This window comes from Echinops telfairi, unplaced genomic scaffold, assembly GCF_000313985.2.
Source record: "Echinops telfairi isolate 266 unplaced genomic scaffold, ASM31398v2 ScPeMD7_70;HRSCAF=299, whole genome shotgun sequence".
NCBI lineage: Eukaryota > Metazoa > Chordata > Mammalia > Afrosoricida > Tenrecidae > Echinops > Echinops telfairi.
The window spans coordinates 35,270,149-35,293,304 of record NW_022103968.1 but is presented as its reverse complement, the minus strand read 5'-3'; the positions used below and the strand labels follow the sequence as shown (position 1 = coordinate 35,293,304).

Genomic DNA, 23,156 nt, shown 5'->3' with positions numbered 1-23,156 from the left:
CGCGCCTCGGGCCTGGCCCGTTCCGTGCCTGCAGCGGGGCGGCTGAGGGTGGCCGGGCTGTCATCGCCACCCGGCGAGGGGTCCCCGGGCGCAGTCCCATGGAGACCGTGGCACGCGCGCGCGCGCGCGGCTGCGGCGAGCGTGGGAGAATTGAAGTGGAGCGGGAGCGGCCAGCCCCATTAGCCCCCGCATGGCCGCGGGTGGGCGAGGAAGGAGCGTGGGCTGCGAGGGAGGAGCCAGTGGAGGACGCTTTCACTTATTCACGAAGGTTTCATGAATTTTGCATCCGTTTTCCGTTTATTAAAAAAAGAACAGCTCAACCATATCCCCCTTAAGAACACGGTGTTAGGCCATCAATATTCCATGCCAGACTTGCTGCCCTCCCAGAGCGGATAGTCCCATTCGATTCGATTAGGCACACTTCAAGAATAGACGCCAGGTGCTGGTCCAGTCCATTGGGGATGGTTTCATGCGACCCGCGTCTTGTATGTGGCTGCGACGTTTCAGAAGCGGATCGCCAGGCCTTTCTTCCAAGGTGGGCCTCCTTGGAACTTGAACTGTCAAACCGTTCAGTTAGTACATAGTGCTTACCTCGCAGCGCCACCCAAGGAGGATAGCTTTGACCTTTAGCAGCGATGATGATCAATGAAATGTATGATTCATTTAGTCAGGGCTATTGGGGCAGATTTTGGTTTGCGATTTGCATTTTCTTCAGCTTATGTTTCCTAGAAATGGAGCAGCAAATAGTTTCTGGACGTAGTAGAACAGGCCATCTTACTCAAGTTCCATCGTAACTTACCATGCCTTGGAGCGGAGAGCTTCCAGGTGCTTGATTTGCTCTATCCCGCCATGGTGGGCAAAACCATTGAGCCTGTCTAGGTCTCATTTGCCCTATTTGTAGAATGAGGTGATGCCAAATAAGCCGGAGATAGTAGGAGCCTTGCCTGTTTGTACTGTTTCTAACACCAAGCATGTGTTTGGCATGTGATACATTTTCCTCGTATGAAATTCCTGTTAGGAAGCGATAGTGCATTTCCTTGTTTTTTTCCAACTACTTCTAGAAATTCCAGATTGAAAAGAAGTGTTGTCCTATGGCATGGCGAGACTGTATCAGTACAGGATGTGGTACAGTTAGCTGAAAAGTTCATTTTTGAAAGTCTTATTGTTGTGAAGGAAAAGCTTCATGTTGGAGAAACAAAATGAACAGATTTGGAACAAGGTTTTGAAAGAAATTGAGATACTTTAGGAATACAGTCAACCACTAGCTGTGGGTCCGTATTTGGGAATTTGCATACTAGCTAGAGTTTATTTGTAACGTCACAATGAAAACTTGGCTGTGCTTTCATGGTCATGTGCAGAGTGACAATTTTTTTTAAGTCACCTTATACATAACGTTCCCAGCAGAGGTCAAACAAAGCAGTGCTCTATCTTCTTGTAAACAAGTGTCCTTTACATTCTATTTATTGGCACATTTTTCTCACATTTTTGTCCTTTCTCCTTTGGATTTTGCTGTTTAAAATGGCCTCCAGGCAGGGTAACTGAAGTCCCATCTAATGTTCTAAGCATAGGAAGGCTATGATGGACCTTACAGAGAAAAAATATATGCTAAGCATGTTACCAAATGCCATTGAGTTTATTTCAAAGCCTAGTGCCCCTAGGAGCTCTTGTGGCATGATGCAAGGTCAGTAGTTTGAACCCAGCAGCTGTGGGAGAATGAGGCTTTCTGTTCCTGTAAAGATTTACAGCCTTTGAAACCATGTGGCAGTTTAACTCTGCCCTATAGGTTGCTGTGGGTAGCGTTCTGTGAGTAGGGTCACTAAGTCCGCTAAGGAAGCGTAATTCATTCAAGAGATCTAGTTCTGTTAGCAACAGTAACACACATGAAACAAAATTTTGTTAAGTTTGACAAAAATGTTGCAATCAGCACTTCACAGAAGCCTAAACTTGGGCTTCCCTCATAGCAGTGGTTCATTGTTCACTCGTTCAGTGTTCAGGGTAACTTTCTAGACCAGAGCTGCTGTGAGGAATGTAAATTGAGTGTCATTCTGTTTTCTTTGGGTTGACAGTTGTCACCTGCTTACTTTGTGGAAAGCCATGTTTACCTTTAGCAGATTCCAGTGACTCATGCCTGTCATCTCTCATGTGTTCAGCCGCCATGGAATTGATCCCAAGCAGAGTAGAACTGCCCCATAGGGTTTCCAAGGCTATACCCTTCACCAAAGCAAACTGCTACATCTTTCTCCCACGAAGAGGCTGGTGGGGTTGAACCACCCACCTTTCAGTTAGCAACTGACCCCTTAACCATCTCATGCACAAGCAGTCGCTTTTCATACATCATGAAAGGCACTCTGGTAGTCCTGTCTGTTGAACAGTGATTAAGCTACCGCTGTTTCTCCTCTAAGTTTTGTTTAGTTTCATGGAGTGAAATCTAAGTATTACATTGAGAAAAAAATCTCTTATTATGGAGAGTTTAAATGTGTGAAAGTGAAATAGTGTATTGGACCACTGTGAACCCATTATCTAACTTCTGGGTAATGTTGGATCGTTTTCTCTGCCCATTCTTCCAGGGTGATTTTAAAGCAGACCCCAGACATCAACTATCCTGAAGTATTTGTGTTAACATTGTATTTTGGTTGCTATTTCCTAATCTTGTAGCTGGCTTGGTGGCCCTATGAGTTAGGCACTGGCTTGCTAATCACAAGATCGGTAGTTTAAATCCACCAGCTGCCTAGCAGGAGAAAGATGAGGCTGTCTGCTCTGGTAAAGGTTTATAGCCCTGGACAGACTACGTAAGGGCGCGGTGAATGGAAACCCGCTCTGTGACCGCGGGTTTGGCAGGTGAATATTACTCTCTCTTTTCTCCTGCCACTCCAGTGGCAATCTTTTTCTATCTGATCTTTCATTTGTTTGTCAGATCTGACATGTTGGGGGAAAGCGGGAGGGGTGTACATCATTGCACACATGTTCATTTTTCTTTTTCTCTCATTCCTCTTTTTAAGCTGCTCACTGCAGATCAGCAGTTCAAATCCCCCAGCCACTCTGCAAGAGAAAGATGAAACTATATGCTCCCATGAAGATTTGCAACCGTGCAAACCCTAGAGATAGGTCACTCTAAGTTGGACTCAATTAGATGGCAGTGTTTTCTTTTATGTTAATGTAAGAATTTACTAAGTAGTAATAGATTATAATTGCTATATAGTATTCTATACACTCACCATGTTACAGTTAAAATGACTGGTATCAATTCCCTGAGTAATGGAGAAATTTAGGGTGCCTTCAACCCTCCACTGTTGCAGACAAAATCATAATGAACATCATCATACATTTTCCCTCTGTGTTGTGGATGAGAATTTTTCTGGGACAGATCGTAGGAGCTGGGTGACTTTGTCCGTCTGTTGTGTTCCCCACTGCCGCACCAGAGGCCATCCTCTTGACCCTGGCTTATTGCACTGAGTTTCTCTGTCCTTCCTTCCTCCCTCCTTGCCCCATTTCAGCCCTCTCTCACCATGTAGCCAGACTGGCCTTTGGGTTACACTAATCTAAACATGGTCTGTAATGCTCCGTAGGAGAACCAACATCTTCTCTCCTCTTTGGTTCAGAGTATAAATTCCTTTAAATGACTTTCAGAGTGTTTATGAACTTATACCTTATTTTGCATTTGATGCTCTAGTCATAATGTTTTTTTTCCAGTTCCTTAAACACAGTTTCTCTTTCATCTCTAGTTTCACAGTACTGTTTCTTCTGCCTGTAACCAGTCACAAATATCAAAAACTACCTCAGGTCTGATCACCCTGAATCACAGTGTAAGGCTGACTTCTGGGAATTTATCCCTGATTTTTATAACATCTGGGTCAATTACACCTCTCAATTGTCTTATAACAATTTATTGCTGCTGTTGTTAGATACCATTAAGTTGGTTCTGACTCATCCCAACCCTGTATGTACACCCGATGGAAACCCTGCCTTGTCACATGACCCCACACCATCCTCATCATTGTTGCTGTGCTTAAACCCCTTGTGAAGCTACTATGTCAGTTCATCTCATCGAGGATCCTTCTCTTGTTCACGAATCCTCTCCTTACCAAACATGACGCCCTTCTCCAGGCAGTGATCCCTCTTGATAACGTGTCCTGATTAATGTGAAGCGAGAGTCTTGCCTTCCTCCTTTTGAAGGGGCGTTCTTGGCTGTATTTCTTCCAAGACTGAAGGTTTATTCTTCTGGCAGACCATGGTCTTTGCAATATTTTTTGCCAACTCTATAATTCAAGATTGGGTCGGGCCCACCGTAGTTCTCAAAGTGACATTTTTACTCTTTAACATTGAAAAGAGTTTTTTTGCAGCAGGTTTGCCCAGGGCAATATGTTGACTTATTTCCTGACGGCTGCTTCTATGTGCCTGGGAGCCCTGGTGGCGTAGTGGTTACAAGTTGGGATGCGATCCACAAAGTCATGAGTTTGAAACCACCAGTGGCTCCTTGGGAGAAGGATGGGCCTTTCTACTCAGAAACAGTTACAGTGCAGGGAACCCACAGGGGACAGTTATACCCTTTCCCATAGGATCACTATGCGTCGGCATCAGCTTGATGGCAGAGAGCTTTTTGGAGTGGCTTCTATGGGCACTGATGGTAGATGTAAGTAAAGTGAAATCCTCGACAGTGTCTGTCTTTTCTCCATGCGTCCTGATGCTATCTGTTGGTCCAGTTGTGGGGATTTTGTTTTCTTCATCCTGAGTTGCAATCCATATTGAAGACTTCAGTCTTTAATCTGTCAGTAACTACTTCAAGTCCTTTTTGATTTTAGTAAATACGCTTGTGTCATTTACAGGCTGTTAAATGGCCTCTTCCAATTCTGATAACGTGGTTTCTTCCCTGTCATTCATCTTGGATTATTTGTTTAGGATACAGATTGAATAAATATGATAAAAGGTTACAACCCCAATGCATACCTTTCCTGATTTTAAATCATTCAGTATCCTCTTGTTCTATTTGTACAGGTTCCACATGAGCACAATGAACTGTTGTGGAATTCCCATTCTTCCCAATGTTATCTATAGTTTATTAAGATCCATAAATTTACATGCCTTTGCATAGGCAATAAAATCCAAGTAAATATCTTCCTGGTATTTTGTACTTTCAGTGAAGATCCAATGATGTACTCCATTCCACTTCTTCTTCTGAATCTAGTGTGAATATGGAAATGATAGAGCAGTATCATTAATATATTAAAATTTTGCAGAAAATACCATAAGAATGACTTTATCCATCCATCCAGAGGAGATTGCCAGAAATTCAAGCCTGATTCGGAAGAAGTTGAGAAAGGGATGTCATTGCTGCTGTCAGGTGGATCTTGGCTGAAAGCAGAGACTATCAGGAAGATGCTTATGTGTGTTTTGTCAAGTATGGGAAGGCATTCAACAACGTGAATCATACACATTTAGGGACAACATCAAGAGTAGTAATTCTAGAACACTTAATTGTGCTTCTGCATAACTTGTACATGGATCGAGAGGCAGTCATTTGCAAAGAGCAAGCAAATACCATGTGGTTTATAATTGGAAAAGGTCTGCAGCAGGGTTGATCCTTTCACCTTGCTCCTTCAGTCTGTATCCTGAGCAAATACTGTGAAAAACATTATGAGGAATTCAGCACCAGGATCGGAGGAAGACTCATTAATAGCCTGCTATGCGCAACTGATTTACTACGCTTGCTGGGAAAAATGATGATTTGAAGCACTTAAGGGTGAAGGTCAAAGACCACAGCCTGCAATATGGATTACATCTGAACATGAAACAGAAACTGTGGGTTGAGTTGCATTGAGTTGTGATCCGTACTGAAGGATGTTGTCTTTGATCTGCATCAGTAACTGCTTACAGTCTGCTCTGGTGACCAATGTCATGATAAATGGTGAAGAAATTGAGTCAATACCCATGGAAGCAGCGGCTGCATTGTCCCTGGAGAAGGACAGCATGCTTGGTAAAGTAGAGGGGCGGAGAAAAAGAGGAAGGACTGACCCAGGGCTGCAACAATGGGCTAAAATATAACAACCGTTGTGAGGATGGCAAGGACCAGGCCGGGTTTTGCTCTGTGGTACGGCGATTAGGTGAGTCAGAACTGACTAGATGGCACCGAACAACATGTGGGTTAGGAAAATCTACTGCAAGCCAAATGAACGTTTTAGTCATTTTATTATGGTTTAGCTTGCAGTTTGTAGAGCAAATGAGTTTTGTTTTAGAGTGGTTGTGTTCTCTTGATGTACTGGCACTCGCCTTGCTTCCTCCCTGCATTCCTCAAATCCTTTCTCCTTCTTTCCTGCCCGTTTGTCTTTTGGATGTTGTTTTGGGGAAAGTTCTGAGGAATAGGCTCCTCATGAGTATTATTGTTCCCTTTATAGGCTTATCTATTGCTTGGCGGCTAAGTGACAGGTGAGTTCCGTTCCGAGTTTGAGGAGTGTCTCAGGGCCACAGCCTCGAGATCCCACTGTGATTTTCATTGTGTTCTGCATTTTTCTCCTGTTCTGCTCAAGACCGTCTATCGCCCTGATCGGAGCAGTGGTAGTAATAGCCTGGCACCATGTAGTTCTGCTGAACTCAGGGTCGTGGAGGCGATGGTTTCCATAGTCCGTTCGACCTTTGGACGATGTTTTTCCTTGAGTTTTAAAAGTTTTCTTCTTTCTTCTTTTCTTCAGACGAGGGAGGAAGAAATAGTTGCATCTTAGATGGCTACTCATTAGCTTTTAAGACCCGAGTGGCTGCTTACGACAGTCGGATGTAGCACTTTGTCTTCGTGAACTATGATACAACCCCATCCCCAAGACTGTGGTCCTGCACCCCAAGCCCAGTGATTCAGTCCCATCATTTTCTTAATTTGTTTTGCCACCTGTATGCTGTTCTAGGATATATTTACCCACTCACTGCCGGCAAGTTGATTCTGACTCACAGTAACCCTGTACAGGACAGAGTTGAACTGCCCCTTTGGGTTTCCAAGACTAAGTCATTATGAAAGCAGAGCCTCTTATTTCTCCCTCAAAGCAGCTGGTGGGTTTGAACTATTGACTTGTCAGTTAAGATCACGGTGGCTGCCCTACACCACCACCAGGGTTCCATTTACATGCACTGGTAGAGCTAAAAGGCTTTCTGAACTAATAACTGCATACACTTATGCATTCTTGGTAAGACATATAGCATGGTTCCATGAGCCTCACCCACAGGTATGGGGTTGTAAGAGTCAGAGAGATATACAAACTCACACTGATTCAGATACAAAGACTTGATCCCAGTGGGCTTGACCGATTTGAGATCAAAATTGACTAATAGACAAACAAACAAGACTTAAAAAAAACAGATTTTTAAATCCATCTCTCACACAAGGGAGATCCTTTATCTATCTATAAACCAAAGCAAACCTGCTGCTATTCAGTTGATTCCTACCGATAATGACAGTCCAGGACAGAGTTGAACTGCTCTCTAGGCTTTCCAAGGTTGTAAATCTTATAGACGCAAACTGTCTATCCTCCCCTGTATAGTGACTGCTGGTTTCGAACTGCTAACCTTATGGTTGGCAACCTAATGCTTAACTCACTGTGTTACCAGCGCTCTTTGGCATCATCCATGTATAACTAGTCCAGAATGAACATAAGCCCGTTACCTTCCAAACAAACGATCAAAACCCACAACAGACTTTTCTTTCTTTTTCTCACTCTCTCCTGATTACTAATAATAATCTTTGGTTTTGGTATATTTGCTTATTTCAGATAAGGAGCTCATATAGTGTTTGTGCTTTGGCAACCGATTTATGTTGCTCAGCATAATGTTTTCAAGGTCCATCCGTGCTGCGCCCTGCATCAGAACGTCATTTCTGTTTACTGCTGCATAATACTCCATTGTTTGGGGTGACTACATCTTGTCTCTCTGTTCTTCTGTTGATGGTTGGCCTTTCAGTTGTCTTCACCGTTTGGCTATTAGGAAGGAGAAGGGCTGCAGGGAACATGGGTGCTCATTTTTTGTTTGTGTTCCTGTGTTTGCCTTTGCTAAGTATGTGCCTGGGATTGGGATTGCTGGGTGCTGTTGACATTGTAGGTTCAGGTTTATGAGAAACTGGCCAATTCTTTTTCACAGTGACTATCATTTTGCCTGCCCACCAGAAGTGGTTGAAATTTCCAGTGTCTCTACAATCTTGTTTTAGCTTTCTCGATCATTGCCATTCTCCCTGGAGTAGTGTGATAGATATTATGATTTTGATGTGCATCTTTCTAATGGTTAATGATGTGGAGTAGATTTTCATGTGCTTGTGGACTATTTGAATATCCTCGTTGGTGAATTGCCTTTTGAGATCTTTTGCCCATATGTTAGTTGGCTTGTTGGTTATTTAATAGAAGGGTTTTGTTTTGAAATAGGGTTAATTTTCCAGGTGTGGAGAGCCCTTTCAGTTTACATTTGTTGTTACTCTTTCTAGTTGCATTCTAGTTAGATCAATCTGTGTGCATTATTTGTATTTGAAAATCACTCAGATTTTACTTGTGGCCAATACACAGTTTCTTAAATTTTCATGTGCTCCTAAAAGAAAGTGTTCTCTTTTACTGGGGTTCAGAGGCTTGTACACACCCATACACACATATCCACATCTTATTGGTTAAATTGACTATCTGTAGCCTCCGTTTTCAAATGTCTACATTACCCTTTTTGCATTAAGAAAGATGTATTAGAAAATGATTAAAAAAAAAGAAAGATGAATTAAAATCCCTTTAGTTTTTCCTTTTCCTTCATTTCCTGTAGTGTCCATTTTGTGAAGCTTATTGCTGAATTATTATGTCCCTAAATATTAACATTATGTTATATCTTTATTTTGAGTTCTACTTTTCAGCATGATAAAATACACAAATCAGAAGTGTTACAGCTCAGTGGATTTTCTGTGTTCATTTTCCCTGGCAAAGAAGGTTGTTTTTGTTGTTTTACTGAGACATCAATGCTTTGGCGAATTCTTCTTAACTCCTGGAACAAGGAGCACGAGTGGTGCAGGGGTTAAAGCCCTCACTGTTCACCTGAAGGTTGAGGATTAGAACCCGCCAGGTGATCCCTGAGAGCAAGTATGGCAGTTTGCGACCATAAAGACTGACGCCCGCGGCAAGCCTATGGGGCAGTTCTACCCTGTTTCGATAGGGTTTCTGTACATCAGAATCAACTCCATGGCCAATGTTATTGCTGTTGGGTGGCCTAAAGTCAGTTCCAACTTACAGTAATCCTACATTCAACAGAACAAAATACCACCTGATGCTGCGCCATCCTTACACTCATTGCTATGTTTGGCAACCACCATGCTAATCTGTCTCATTTTGGGTCTTCCTCCTTCTTGCTGGTGTACTGCTTTACCAAGTAAGATGTCCTTTTGCAGGGACTGGTCTCTCCTAATAATATGTCTTAAGTAAGTGAGACAACGTTTTGCCATCTAAGGAGCATGCGGCTGTATTTCTTCTAAGACTGCTTTGTTTGTTCTTCTGGCAGTCCATGGTACTTTTAATATTCATCACCAGCACCATAATTCAAATATGTCAACTCTTCTTCAATCTTCTTTATTCATTGTCCAACTTTCCCATGCATGAGGCCATAGGAAACCCCATGACCTGGGTCAGCTGCACCTGCGTCCTCCGAGGGCCGTCTTTGCTCTTCAGCACGTTTGAGGTCTTGTGCAGCAGTTTGCCTGACGCAGCGTGTTGTGTGATTTTTTTGAGTGTTGTAGATTTAAGCAAGATGAAATCCCTGAAAACTTCAAATTTTCTCTGTTTATCAAAATGCTGTGTATTGGTTCAGTTGTGAGGGTTTTTTCCCTTTCCATTGAGTTGTAATGTAAGTTGAAGGCTGTAGTCCTTGATCTTCCTCAACAAATACTTCAAGCCCTCTCTCTTTGCTTTCAGCAACAAGGTTATGGCATTTCCATATCGCAAGTTTTAATGAGACTTCTTTCAGTCCTGATGCCATGTTCTTCAGTAACCCAGTTTCTGAGCTTGCTTGGTCAGCATACAGATTGAATAAGTATGTCGAAGGGATACAACCTTGAAACACACCTTTCCTGATTTAAAACATATAGTGTTCCCTGGTTCTGTTCAACTGACTGTCTCTTGGTCCATGTACAAATGTTGCATGAGTAGAAATCTGGAACTCTCTTTTTTTCAGTGTTACTCATGCTTGGCTTTAATCCGTATTCCATATGTACTTGTGTATAAGCCAAGTTTTTCAGCACATTTTTAATGCAGTTTTTGTGGTAAAATTGGGTGCTTCAGCTGATATTCAGGTCAGCTTATATTCGAGTATATATGATAGTTGAATGTCTCTGCAGAGTCAAAACAGCACAATTAACATCATTCTGGTATTCTCTTCTTTCAGCAAAGAGCTACCTGACATCAGCAATGATCTTTCTCGTGTGCCAAATCCTCTTCTGGGTCTAGCCTGAATTACTAGCCTCTCCTTGTTGATACAGTGCTACAATCATTTTTGAATTATCGTCAGCAAAATTTTACTTTCATGTAATATTAGTGATATTGTTCAATAATTTGTGCATTCTGTTGGGTCACCTTTCTAAAGAATGCATACACATGTGGATCTCTTCCCCTTGGTTGGCCAGGTAGCTGTTTTCTAAGTTTCTTGGCATTGATGAGTGAGTGCTTCTAGTCCTTCTTTAGCTTGTTGGGACATTTTATTTGCTATTCCATCAGTTCCTGTAGCTTTGTTTTTTGCTAATGCCTTCAGTGCAGCTTAGACTTCTTTCTCTGGTATCATTGGTTCTTGATCATACGCTACTACTTGAAATAGTTGAATGCTAAACAGTTCTTTTCGGTGCAGTGACTGTGTATTACGTACTTCCATTGCTTTTAGATGGTTCCTGCATCATTCAATATTTTGTCCATGAGTCCTTCAATATGAAAACTTGAGGCATGAATTTTTCTTCAATTCTTTCAGCTAGAGATAGGCTGAGCATGCGTATGGCAATGTTTGATTTACTCCTGGAAAAGACCTTGGTAGGGCACATAGTTCATCTCATAAGCTATTAAAAAAAAATCATGATGTTGACGTTTGTTTATTTACGTGATTTCTAAAGGCTTCTTGGAAAACAGCCCACACCTATGTACCTTAATCTACTTATTTTTAGAAGATTTTAAATTCATATTTTCACAATTCAACTTGTAATTCTAAGGGTCAGTTAAAATCAAATAAATTAAGTGTGTCCATTTCTTTTTTTCTTCTTTTGCTTTTTACCAAGTAGAGCAAAAGTCAACAGGAAGAGATACATCTCCTTGATCAGGAGGGTAAAAACAGGAAGAAGGAAGTCTCTTGCAAATCTGTGTTAACTGCTTGTCAGTTCAGGCTTCACCTTAGAGGATGTTCATTAACCATCATCAGTGAGCGGTTCTGTTATCCAGACGACAGTGAGTGTTAATAGAAGTAGGACAGAATGTTGGCCCCAGATATAGGAAGTAGTGTTAACTGAAATGGTGCACTCGGTTCTTTCCTGTGCATGGAAACAGGATGCTTTTAGTGAGAACACATCACAGAAATTGCACATAGGGGACCATGAGCTAAGTGGACTGCAACTTCAGAAACATAGGAAAAAACAGCTTTTATTTTTTGCCTTTTTGTCAGGTCATATGATCTTTTTAATATATGATTTTAACTTCTTTAAAAAAAAAATCATTTTATGGAGGGCTCTTACCACTCTTAAAACAATCTACGCATCAGTTGTAACAAGCACATTTGTACATATGTTGCCATCATTATTTTTAGACATTTACTTTCTACTGAGCCAAAATCAGTGTGTGTCGATGCTGTCATTTAAGTTCGTTTAATGGGATGTCTTGAGTTGAATTCTGGGCACTATTTTAGAAAGCAATTTAAGAGCATGTGTAGCAAACAAATGAAATCTCCCAGGGGGAAATATGCAGAGGTAGATATTTTATACGCAAATTTCTTTCTGTGAGAAAAGAGATTAGACTCTGTGTTTATATTTTTTTTTCCTCTTGTGGTTGCTAGAAACTCTCAATTGCTCTCTAGCTATAGGATAACAATTGGGACACCGATCAGCAGTATCTTAAGTTTCTTACATTATTGTGAATTCTTTACATACCAGCATAGTACATGGGCCTTCAAAAAGTTTGCTGCAAAGTGGAATTAAAAGAGAATGGTATTTTTCCATGAACTTTTTGAATCCTCTTCGTATTGTATATATTTTGGGGGAAAAAATAAAAGGGTTGTGTGAAAACGAAATAATACTACATTTTTATGTCTATTATTCTAAAGACCTGGTTGACATTCTGTTTTCCTCGAGAGTCTATTTGCATATTCTATGCCTTCAAACAGACTGGAAGAGATCCATATTTGTACACATTGCAAAAAAAAGTGACCCAACAAAACGCACAAATTATAGAACCATATCACTGACATCACATGCAAGTAGAATTTTACCGAAGATCATCCAACAGCAGTTGCAGCAGTCCATTGACAGGGAGTTGTCAGAGCCCAGGCCAGATTCAGAAGAGGATGTGGAACAAGGGATAGCATGGCTGATGTTAGATGGATCTTGGCTGAAAGCAGAGAATACCAGAAAGATGCTTACTTGTGTTTTATTGACTATGCGTTTGACTGCATGGATCGTAATAGATTACGGATAGCCTTTAGAATGACAATTCTAGAACACTTAATTGTGCTCATTTGGTACCTGTACAAGGACCAAGAGGCAGTCATTCAAACAGAACACGGCAATATTGCATGGTTTAAAAGCAGGAAAGGTGTGCATTAGGTTAACTCTTCTCACCATACTTATTCAATATGTATGCTGAGCAAATTATCAGAGAAGCTGAATTATATGAAGAAGAATGTAGCATCATGATTGGAAGAAGGAATTGCAGAATTGCACCTCCAGCCACCATTCAAATAAAGGTTAAGAACCACTGCTATCTGAGTTACATTGCAATAGAACTTCTAAGACTTACAGCATAAATCCTTGATATAAGGCTTCTAACTAGTTCAAAACAGTTCAGTTATGGGCAGCATAATCCAGGGTAGCATCTGTATTGCATGGCAACCAAATCTTTTGCATGCCTGTTAGTCTTCTTCCAATCCTGATGCTGCATTCTACATCCCGTAGTCCAGTTTCTCAGATTATTTACTCAACATATAAATTGAATAAGTATGGTGAAAATATACAGCCGTGACACACTCCTTTCCAGATTTTAAACCATACAGTATTCCCTTATTCTGTTTGTGTGACTGCCTCTTGGTCCATGTACTTGTTCCCCATGAGCATAATTAATTGTTCTGGAATTCTCATTCTTTTTCATGATATCCATAGCTTGTTATGATCCACACAGTCTAATGCCTTTGCATGATCAATAAAACACAAGTAAGGCTAGGTGAATGAGCGTTTCCAGTGATTCATCAGCTTGTTGAAACATTGTAATTGAAATTGAGTCAATTGTTGGAGCCCTGTTTTTCAGTAATGCCTTCAGTTATAGCTTGGAATCCTTCCTTCATTACTACCAGTTCTTGATCTTGTCCTATCTCTTGAAATGGTTGAGCATCAGTGAGTTCTTTTTGTTACAGTGACTGTGTAACCTTCCACCATCTTTTGATGTTTCCTGCATAGTTCAGTGTTTCCCCCATAGAATCCTTCAATAGGAGAGTGCAGGGTTTGATTTTTCCTTCAATTTGTTCTTTGAGAAATGCAGAGCATGTTCTTCTCTTTTGGTTTCCTAACCTGAGGTCTTTGCACTTCTCATTATAATACTTAATTAGTTGTCTTCAACGGCCCTTTTGAGCTTTTCTGTTCAGCTTTTACTTCACTCCTTCCATTTGCTTTTGCTATGGAAGAGCAAGCTTCATCGCCTCCGTTGATATTCACTTTGGTTTTCATTTCTTTCTTGCCTTTTTAATGACCTTTGCTTTCTTCATATATGATGTTCTTAATGTCATCCTACAGCTGATAAGGTCTTCTGTCATTACCGTTCAGAGCATCTCCATCTTTTCTTGAGATGTTTTCGAAATTCAGGAGGGATACACTCAAAAAGTCCTATTTTGCTTTGTTTTCATTATGGACTTGTTTTCATTTTCGTCCATTTCAACCTGAACTTCCAAACTCAGAACTCACTGCCACGAAGTTAATTCTGACTCCTAGCAACCCTATAGGGCAGGGTAGAACTGCCTCTGTGGGGTTTCAAGTCTGTAACTTTATACAGGAGCAGAAGCCTTTCTTTCTCTTTTGGAGTGGCTAGTGGTTTTGAACTGCTGACCTTGCAGTTAGCAGCCCAGTGTATAACCATCCTGCCACAAGGGCTCGTCTCAAACTCAACTTACATAGGAGCGATTGATTGTCTGTTCCATGGGCACCCGTGGCCTCATTTTGAGCTGTTCCACAGTTCCCTTCTTGTTCCTGCTGCCCTTCTAGACTGGAAGCGAGGCCCAGATCCTGGGGTCCTGCTTCCTCCCCAGCTCAAAGAGTCGCCAGCCCCCTTTCAGGACACTGGCTGCCAATGGCCTGGTCTTTCACTGTGGGTACCCAGAGCCCATAAAGCAGCCCTCCTTCCCCACCAGGCCCCCTCCAACCCCACCCTCTCCATTCTGCCCAGAACCTTGCCTCAGGGAGATAGCAACACCCCTCACCTCCCTAGCAATGAACTACTGTATGAGCAACATGGGCTACCTTTCTTTGTTGTAACAGGGGTCATCGGTCTGCGACCCTGTCTGGGACCTTGGTGTGAGTGACTGCTAGACTTACATCATCAATGCACATCATAGTGTAGTAGATTTTTACTACTGTTGTAAATGCACAGTGATGCATAATGAGTTGGTCAACAAGTAAGGAGTCGCGTAATCAAACCCACCAGCCGCTCTGTGGGAGAGAGGAAGCTGTCTGTTCCCACCCAGGTTTACAGTCAGAAAACCTCAGATAGTGTTCCTCTGCGTCAGAATGGACTCGATGGCAGTGTTTTGTCACCCCCACCCCCCATCAGGTGTAAGATACCTGCTCTTTTAATATATTTATTGTAAGTTCACTGATTTTCAGATTTTCTTTAGTAAAATCCTTATTATATGTGTTTCAGCGTTGGAATGCCTACTATATATCAGACACTTGTAGTATATAAAAGTTTGTACTTTGGTAGATTACCCCTACTTATGCGTAGGAACCTGAGATTGCTAGAGAATTTATAACGTATATGGTTCCGTTCTGCTATTTTCAACCATTTCAATGCACAGTGGTTAAGTGCTCAGCTGCCAACCACAGGGTGAGGAGTTTGAAACCACCAGCCACTCCATGGGAGAACAATGTACTGTACTAGTTTGCTTCCAGGTTTACAGATTTATGGTTTGTCCTATAGGGTCCCTATGAGTTGAAATGGACGCAGTAGCACACATTTTTAATTAAAGCAATGAGCAGTAGGATAAAGCATATTGTTTGAGAAGGGAGGAGTCTCCCTCTTGGCTTTGTAAGTATTTAGTTGCTAATTAGGCTGAGTATGAGAGTCACACACTTTGAAGCAGTGCTAAGAGACACATTTTTTGGGGGGAGTTTCAGAAATTAACTTTGGGTGAAGGGTGCCCTCTAGTGAACGTATTCACTGAAAGCTGGGTCGCTTCTTGCCTCTTCAGTGTTTGTGAATTGAAGACAGAAAAAGAAGATGCCTGTAGTTTTCAAGGAAGTAGGAGACAGAAAATACACTAAATAATTTTAAAAACAAGTTTAATGCTTCATAGAAATATATAAAAGATAGTCCTTTACATGAGAAGACTTCAAAAAGTTCATGGAAAACTTTGGAAAGTTCCCTTATAGACTGTATAGTACATATGGGGGTAATTAAAAAACAAACATTGTCAAAACATCATCAAAACCTTTATTAAACAAAAATATTAAACTAGGAACTTACTGTTTCCTGACATCCCCTCCATGTAGGGCTCTGAAGTTGATATTTTCATCTCTCTAACCCAGCGGTTCTCCACCTTCCTCAGGCCGCCACCCTTTTATACAGTTCCTCATGTGGTGGTGACCCACCCCCCCAACCATAAAACTATTTTCGTTGCTAATTTCCTAACTGTAATTTTGCTACTGTTATGAATCGGGCGACCCCTGTGAAAGGGTTGTTCAAACCCTAAAGGGGTCGTGACCACAGGTTGAGAACCGCTACTCTAACCCTTCCCAAAGAATTCTGCACCCTTCAATTTATGCCATGTCAAACCAGGAGTTCTGACATCCTCAAGGGACTCAATCATGTTCCTTTTAACGGTTCACTGAGTTCGGGGGAACACAAAAGCAGTCTAAAAGGCCAAAGCAGGTCTGCCATGTGGATCGGGTAAGGTTTCCAATGGAATGCCATCTGGAAGCCCTTGCCGCCTTCTCAGGATGAGCAGATGCACTGTCAGAATGGGCAAAAACTTTTTTCCCCCTTTGCTGCAACTGGCCTGGCCTTTTCTCACCAGTGCAGGTTTCAATTTTCTTCACACTTCTTCCTAATAAGCCTCCGTGATAGTCCCGGCCCCTCAAGAAAGTCTATTAAGATTACTGCTACCCATTTGGAATGAAAAAAACAACAACAACCCAACCCCGCATATCATCTTCTGATCTGGTCTGTGTCTTGAAATGAACTGGCCAAGCAGAACCCCCTCAGGCTGTCTTGCGTGGCCTGGTTTTTGAGGTGCCCTAACAAGAGTAAGACAATATATTACTGAGGAAGCTAGTCTGCAACCATGCGTTGATCTCAGACCTGTTGAAACATGTTTTGTTGGGACTGACCTTATGGTAGTATTTTTTATTTGCCTTCATATGATAGGACAGCATAGACTGTCAGATATTAAAGCTGGATTCAGAAAATGACATGAATGAGGGAGATTATTGCTGGTACCAGAGGATCTTGGCTGAAAGCAGAGAATACTAGAAAGATGTTTACATAGGTTTAATTGACTCTGCCAAGGCATTTGACTGCGTGGATCACAGTCACTTATGGGAGCATTGTGAAGAGGAACCTGTCCGTAGACCAAAAGACAGTCAGTCAGTCAAACAAAACATGGGGTTACTGTGTGGCTTACAGTCAGGAGAAGTGTGTGTCGGGTTGTAAATTTTCACCATCTTTGTTCAGTCTGTGTGCTGAGCAATCAGTCTGAGAAACTGGACTGTACGAAGAATCATGCAGCATGAGGATCGGAGGAAGACCAACGGCCTTTGATGCTGAAAGTGCAGAGGACTTGAAGTACTCTTTGACGAAGCTCAAAGACTCTAGCCTTCAGTATGGTTTACACCTGAACATAAAGAAAACACAAATCCTTACTACTGAACCAACAGACAGTATTATGATGAACAGAAAAGATTCAAGTGGTCACGGATTTCATTTTGTGTGGATCCATAATCAACATCCGTGGATGTAGCAGTTAAGAAATCAAGCGACATATTACATCGGGCAAATCTATTGCAAAATAATCCTTTAACGTGTTAAAAATCAGATGTCATCTTGAGGACTATGATGCACCTGACCAGTATCATCGCACTTTTACTTATTTTAGGTTTTCTCTTTCTCTCAACAGTTTTGTTGGCCTACAACTCACATATCATACGATTCAATAGTTCAGTCATATGAAGAAGCACTGTACAATCATCACACAATCATTTTTAGAGCATTTTCTTCTTTCTTATACTCATCGTTATTAGCTTCTCATTTCCCCTAATCTCCCCTGCCCTACCCTCAAGAAACTATTAATCCAGTTATTGTCTCTATAGACTTACCTATCCTGAATGGTATTGTTAATTGCTTCACATGCATGGGAAAGCTGGAAACTGAATCAGGAAGACCACAGGAAATGTGATGGCTTTGAGTTATGTTGTCTGCAAAGGCTATTCATATGTAATGAACTGTGAAAACAATGAACACCTCCATATCGGAAGAACAACTAGAAGTCTCCTTAGGAGTGAAGATGGCAAGCTGATGTCTCGTATACTTAGGACATGATATCAGGGAGAAGCAGTCCCTGGAGGATCAGTGAACAAGAGGAAACCTCGCAATGACATGGATTGATACAGCAGTTGCCACAACGGCTCAAACATAGCCACAGTGCTGAGGTCAGCTGGGATGGAGCAGGGCTTTCCTCTGTTGAACATATATTGCGCATAGGGTCTCTAGGAGCTGGCAGTTACATTGGGCTGCTTACCACAAGGTCAGTGGTAAAGCCACCAGCGGTTCAGTGGAAGAAAGTGGAGACTTCTATTCCCGTGGAGGTTTAGTCTCAGGAACCTACAGCGGCAGTTTTACTCTGCCCTCTGGGGTCCCTCTGAGTCCGAATTGTCTTGAAGGCAGTGAGTTTGGTTTTGGCTTTATATGTCATAAGATTGGAGACATTTAAAATAATTGGATACATTACTCAACATAGAATTGTCCAGAAGGAACTGTCTGAAGTGACATTTGAAAGCAGTATAAGATTAAGCTTCAGGCATATGGAGGAAGAAGAATATTTTGGGGGAGGGAAAAGAAGTTAAGGACAGTTTGCAAAAGGCTTGGTGCTAAATGCAAGGTTGAGAGGGTGGAGGGAATGAAGAAGTGAAATTATCCTGGAAAAAAGTTTAAAATTGAATATAATTTAAAATATGCTGTGTACATTTATAAATTGTGTGGGTGGTTGACTTGGGGTCTCCAGTGCAGGTGCTGTTAGATAGTGGGTTCTGCTCTCCATCTGCTGGCCACCTCAGGTGTGAACTGGGCTGGGCCGTCTGGTGGCTCACTCACCACTCCCATAGTTGGCAGGTGATGTCTCTGTCAGTTGGGAGTGTCTTGAGGTGGCCTTTCCTGAAGACCAAGTTCAGGGTAATCAGTCGTCTTATGTGACAGAGTGACTGTTTAAAGACGTCCTAGTGGAAGTCGTGTGGTAGCATGTCCTTCATATTCTATTGGTCAGAGTAGTCACAAGCCTGTGCAGATCCAATGGGAGGGGGGTGGACTCTGCCTTCCAGTATGATTTAGAGACTAATTGTGTTCCGTATTAAGCTGTGTTTGTATGCATCTGTTTCCAGCGCTTGAATTTAAATGTCTGTGGCAAATGGTTGTTGCTTACAGAATATTTGTGGGAAAGAATTCTTCTTTTTCTTTGGGGGTAATGCCTTGCTTTGGAGTGATGTCATTTCTTATTTGACCCTGGATTCAGAGCACCAAGGGGACGGTTTGTTATTCGTGTTGGTTCTATTTGATTAAATGGTCCGAAGGATGATAAAGGTAACGGATGGATCTTTTGCTAAGTAACTCTAGTTACGTCCAAGATTGAGTGGCTACTTTGAGCAAGCCTATGATTTTTTAATCTAGAAGGATAATGTCTTTCCTATGGGTTGTGTAGATGAATGTGAAAGAAAATAATTCCAAGTCATCTGATTTTAATTAAAAAGTTTTTTTTCCAAATGGTAACTAATTTGCTATCTTTGACTCGTATTCCGTACATCTCTTTTAAAATTGAGGCTGTTGGCTCCTGTAAAGATTTTTTGCCTTGGAAACCCTAGGGGACAGGTCTGTTCTGCTTTATAAGACCAGAGTCGGAATTGACTAGATGGCAGTGAATTTGGTGTATCTGAAGACTACGGCGAGAGAGAGAAGTCCTATTTCTGACTATCTGTAGGGTTTCAAGTGAGTTATAAATTGAGATATGAAGAGATTGCCCCACTGAGGGGCTACATTGAAAATGTCCATAGCCAAGGGTACAAAAGCGTACCAGAAACAGAGTAGCCACTCAGGTAGGAGCAGATGCAGCATATATGTGCTGATCCCGGAGGTGGATCGATGCAGTGGCTGCAGCAATGGGTATGAACATAACAACGTGAGGACAGTGCAGAGCTGGGCAGTGTTTTGCTCTGTTGTATATGGAACCGACTCAGTGGCACTCAACAACAATGACAAGAACAACAATAGTACCAATCGATTCTCTTTCTTAAGAGCATCAATGGCATAAATACTATACACTGGTTGGCATAGAGCTTAGTATGATCACGTAATTATCAGCACATATTAATTGATTGAGTCATTATTCGTAATTCCTGATCATACTGAGCCATCTTACTTTGGCATTAGAGTAAATGCTCTATCCTGAATGTGCATGGGTAGGTAGGAAGGCATGTCGTATGTTATATATGTACAACTGGCCCAAGCCATGGTATTTTCAGTCGTCTCATATGCATGTGAAAGTGGGACTGTCAGTAAGGAAGACCACAAACGAATGGATGCATTTGAATTACGGTTTGTAAAGAATATTGAAAGTATTGCCAGAAGAACAAACAAATCAGTTTCAAAAGAAGTACAGCTAGAATGCTCCTTACAAGCAAGGATGGCAAGAATGTACTTAGGACATGTTATTGGGAGAGACGAGTCCCTGGTAGAGAATCAGTGAAAAAGATGAAAACCCTCTAGAACAGTGGTTCTCAACCTGTGGGTCATGACCCCTCTGGAGGTCAAACGACCCTTTCACAGGGGTCGCCTGATTTATAACAATAGCAAAATTACAGTTATGAAGGTGCAACAAAGATAATTTTATGGTTGTGGGGGGTCACCATAACATGAGGAACTGTATTAAAGCATTAGGAAGGCTGAGAACCACTGCTCTAGAAGATGTATTGACAGTAGTGGATGTAACAATGGGCACAAGTGTAACAACTGTGATGATGGTGCAGCACGGGGCCGTGTTGCCTTTTGTTGCACCTAGTGTCGCCATGGGAACAACTCCATGTCACCTAACAAAAACAACGTATGAGGGGCACATGGGCATTATCTGGTCAAAATAGGGTCTCACTAGATCTCAAAAGCTGTTTTGCTATGTTATTGCTCTGCTGTACTTTAAGGCTTAACATGTCCCATTTGCTTCTGTTTAAGGACATTTTTCATATCTTGGCTTTAGATCAGGTTGTCAAATGATTGGATCAGTTTTCTAAATGTATCAAACTAATGGACTTACCAAAAACCTGGGTTTTAAAAAACTATTTTAGGTAGATTGCAAGCAATTTGTATTGGATAGGATACTTTGTAGCTTTTGAAAAATATTAATAATTTTTCATTACTTTAAATGTTCTTTGAGCAGCACTTAAGGGAATATTTAATTTGTTAAAAGCTGATAATTATGGGCTAATTAACTTAAAAATATATTTTTGTTCAGAAAAATATCTCTTTATAATCAGTATTCAAAATTTTAATAATATTAACATTGGTTCCTAGAATCCCAAAAGCATTAAGTAAAAATAAATTTATGAAGAATTGTTATAAGCAGTTTGGTTCATAAGAGAGATCCAAATTTGGTAGTTGCTAAACATAAGCAAACATTAAGACTGAGGTACTAGAATTTAAGCTCATATAGGTCATTTGAATTGGTGAAAGGATAGTAAGAATGCTTATAGACTGGGAGAATAAAGAATGCTCAAAATGGTGCAAAAGCATTTTAGGAAGTATTGGAGACATGAAATTCAAGCTGCTATGTGCTTTGTGAAAGTGGCAAGAAAAACTGTCGTTAATGTTAGAAAAGGAATTAGAAAATAAGTACCAGGGCGCTCGTTCTTAAATGGGAAAATAAGTTGTTATGTAAAATTTCACCAAAAACACAATAAAATATTATCTTAAAAAATCATTTTATTGGGGCTCATACAACTCATCACAATCCATATATACATCAATTGTGTAAAGCACACTTACACATTCGTTGCCCTCATCATTCTCAAAATTTGCTTTCCATTTGGGTTCTTGGAATCAGCTCCTCATTTTCTTTTTTCCCCCCCTCCTCCCTCCCCGTTCCCCTCTCCCTCATGAACCCTTAATAATTTATAAATTATTATTTTATCGTACACTGCTCGGCGTTTCCCTTCACCCACTTTTCTGTTGCCCATTCCCCAGGGAGGAGGTTATATGTAGATCCTTGTGATCGGTTTAAAATATTATCTTTTAAATGAAATCACTTAAGTTCCTCAGTTAAGACATCTGATTTGATGGCTCAATTTCAGTGAGCCAATTTTAAAATTAAAATCGTTTTGTATTTTTATCTTATTACCACTAGATGGAGCCCTATACACACATTTTAAGAAGGCATGCCAGAAGGAGCCCTGTGCGCGCCTTAGGCCTGACATTCCACATGAAAACTAATATTTTAACGTTTTTACTTTGGTGTAGAAGATTAGATATAATGAAAATAGAAAATTTATGTATTTGTTCTTAATCTTCATTCTTGCTATTTCTATCATATATATGTAGGTATGTATTTATAGGAGCTTGTCCAGTAGACATAAACATTTGAAGGATCTTTTGGGAGAAAAAAGTTTTTTGCTCTAAAGTTGAGGACAGTATTTTGTCTAATTATTGGATGGATACAACTATTTTGTCTAATGTATTGGATGGATACAACTGTTAACTCATTTAGGGCTCATGTAGTGCAGAGCGACATTTTCTTCCCTGCACATAGAATTTTAAAGAATAATGATTATCATACAAAGACAAAAAAGAAAAACAGATTCTTCGGAGTCCTTTTAGCTGAGATCAGATGAGCAAAGGGATCTGTTTTTTGTTTCGTATTTTGCTGCATTTGTAATTTAATGTCGATAGTTCCCGTCAAATCGATTCTGACTCTTGATGACTCCACATGACTTAATGCTGCTTAACAACTAGCTGCGCTTCAGTTCTCACCCCTCGCCCATCATTGCGTGATTTCTCCTGATGGACGCAGCAGTGCACACCAGGGATTCCTCCGTGAGGCAGTATCAATTGTTGGTCTTCAAAGGTCATCCAGTGGGTTGCTCGCCCTGGAACTTCCTCTCTACATTTCATGCTACTTAGTCACTGTGTTAGTCTGGGTACATTAGAGAAACAAATCCACAGAAACCCATATGTAAAAGAGAGAGTTTTATTTATTTATTTTTTTTTTGGTTACCGAGTGGTTTCCCATGTAATTTTTATTGCCACACGTATCTTCCGGCCTAATTCTCTTTATTTCTATCAAGTCCATTATAATGTCGCCTCTTTCATTTTTTATTTTATTTAATTTATTTTATTTTATTTTTTACAGTTTTTTTCTCAATTTTTTTTTGGTCTTTTTTTATTTTATTTTTTAACATTTTATTAGGGGCTCATACAACTGTTATCCCAATCCATACACACATCAATTGTGTAAAGCGCATTTGTACATCG

General features: G+C 40.9%; 1 protein-coding gene across 4 annotated transcripts in view; it reads left to right on the top strand.

The window, feature by feature from the left end:
- EXOC6 (exocyst complex component 6) overlaps nucleotides 1-23,156 on the top strand; it is a 195,597-nt gene that overhangs the window by 25,532 nt on the left and 146,909 nt on the right. Inside the window, exon 1 of one of the 4 annotated variants that reach the window (XM_045291180.1) lies at nucleotides 478-535. The exons of the other annotated variants lie outside the window; for them this stretch is intronic. The gene's annotated coding sequence lies outside the window, so the exon portion shown is untranslated. Of the gene's footprint in view, nucleotides 1-477; nucleotides 536-23,156 lie in introns of those variants that run through there. 4 annotated transcript variants of the gene reach the window in all.